The following is a 2,441-nucleotide window of genomic DNA, read 5'->3' as shown; positions in this document are numbered from 1 at the left end:
CCCCCCCCAAGAGTGAGCATTCTCGGCTTAGGCAACGGGCAGGGGGGGCAGGCAGAGCGCTGATGCCCCGCTCCCCACTGCCCCGAGAAGTGCTGCTGGCACTTCCAAACTCAGTGTCTGGCCACAGTGGGACCTCCCCCAGTCGGCGATCGGCCGCAGGAGGACCGCCCCCCTCGTCTCTGCCACCACCACCATGACTGCCTGCAGACAGTCCCCGCTCAGCTTGGCTTGCCCTCACCGCCAACGCCTGCGCTGCCACCTGCGGGCAGTCACTGTGACCCCCAGCCTCAGCAGCCCCAGCATCACCTATGCACCAGATTCAGGAATTGTAAAAGAGAAGCTATCAGTGGGAAAATCTACACATGCAAATAATGCAACTGAATATAGTCCGGCTCAATTTGAGCTCAAGTAAACTAATCCTGACATCACCATCTACATGTGCAGTTTAGTGCAGTAATTTATTGTGGTATAGGATAGTACCTGTGTTTGATGGGATTATCCTACACCAGAGTAAATCAAGCTACTGTGCACTAACTGCAATGCACATAGTGATGCTTTACTGCACATTAAATTAAAGTAATGAGCAGTAAAGAGTGTATGTAGATGTCCCTAGTATGACTAAAATATACTTCATGGTTTGTTTTGACATCAAGAAAACCCCACTCCCTCAGTGATGGGAGAAGTGGTGAAAGCAGCTCAAGCCACAGCTCCTCTACCTCAGCACAGGCTACTGGAATTTATAAAACAACACGAACTGTGGAATAAATGCTCACTGCTTTCAGGATGGCTCACAGCATTGCTGAGGGAACATACATTTAGGCTTCTCAAGTCAGCAACATGTTTAAATCCATGAACGGTCCTACATATTTTATCTTTAATCTTTAATCATGAGTGGTCCTTCACAGGAACAAACCATTCGGTAAAAACTTCTTCCTTGGGGCTTTGCAGAGTACAACTGTATAGAATTGCTGAAGGAGAAGGAAGTCTGATATAAGGTATGTGGTGTGTAGTATATGCAAGCAACATAGGAATACTGGTAGCCTTTTAGAATTAACTTTCCTTGCATTCACTACCGTTTCAGTTTAAGTTTATTTTTATTTTACGTACGTGAGAGCAGCAGCAACAAGACTCATGAGTGCTGATTTGCATGTTTTTATATTTCCAGAGACAGAAAAAAAGCATCTGAAACCACAAAACATCCTTATGAGGTACTAAAAGGAGAAACCATATTTTATAAAAGGGGTATTTAAAGAAAAAGGAAAAAGAAGGTACTCCAAAAGCTAAGACATCCTTTTTTTTATTTCTACTTGGAATGAATAATGAGTATATATAATTAAACTGAATTTGAATAAAAATGCTCCCAGATCCTTGCATATGCCAAGTGCTAGTGAAAGCAGATACATGGTGGTGGAGGCTCTAAACATCCTTTCTCATTTTGAAGTGCCATACTCAAAAAGATAGTAAAGCTAAGAGACAATTTCAAGAATTAGAACTGCTAACCAGAGTTATTATTCACATTGCATACTGTTTGACCAAAAAGAATTGTTTTCCTAGTTTCTAATAAAATTGGCTGTTTTCTGTGACAAATAAAACAAGGTCCGTACAATAGGGCTCTTGTTCAAAACTATGAGTATCATTAACTAAGCAGTGCAATGTCCATGTCTTATTTGCTGTAAAAACTTCCTAATTGTTGTACTAACTTACAAATTTAAGCTTATATCTGCACACATGGGGCATGTTGAGACAAGTGCACACGTGCCTCTTGCCCCATCTCAAACCCCTTTGAGATGGGGCAAGAGGCACGTGCGGGAATGAAAAAATGTTCCCCATGCTGCAAGTTTGCAGTACAAAGAGAAAATTAGACCCAGGGATCTAAAACAAACAGTTTAAAAAAGTGGGACAGGGCACAGGGCAGGGACCGTGCCCTGAGGCAACCGCAGGCTGGGTCCTCCACAGAGACACTCTGGCTGCCAGAGCGTCTCTGTGGTTGGCCCCTCACCCTGGTGCTGAAGCACGTGGCCTGCCAGGCAGCATCCTGCAGCACCAGGGCTCCAGTGCAGGTAAGTAAGGGGTTGGGGGGGCTGGAGGAGGAAACTATGGGGGGACCCTTGCTGGCCCTGCCCACTCCCCCAGCCCTGCCCTGCCCGGCCCCATCCCCTGCCTGCCCCCCCGAGGCCCCTGATCCCTGCTCTGTTTGGCCCCAGCCCCCCCCAACTTTTCCGAAGCCCCTGATCCCTGCACCCCCACCCCAGCATCCCCATACAGAAAAACAAACAAGTGCCCCCCTGGCAATTACCGGCAGTTGAAGCTGCCATCTGTATCACTGGGGTCCCACCTGCACAGTGCAGGGCAGAGGGGCAGCCCCAGCCCGGGTCCTCCTGCCCCTCGCTGCCCTGTGCTGCCCTGTGCTGCCCCAGAGCACCCCCCCACCTCTGCTTCTA

This window comes from Gavialis gangeticus, unplaced genomic scaffold, assembly GCF_001723915.1.
Source record: "Gavialis gangeticus isolate Ggan-Ray unplaced genomic scaffold, GavGan_comp1, whole genome shotgun sequence".
In the NCBI taxonomy this organism is placed as follows: domain Eukaryota; kingdom Metazoa; phylum Chordata; order Crocodylia; family Gavialidae; genus Gavialis; species Gavialis gangeticus.
Note: the sequence above shows the minus strand (reverse complement) of the source record.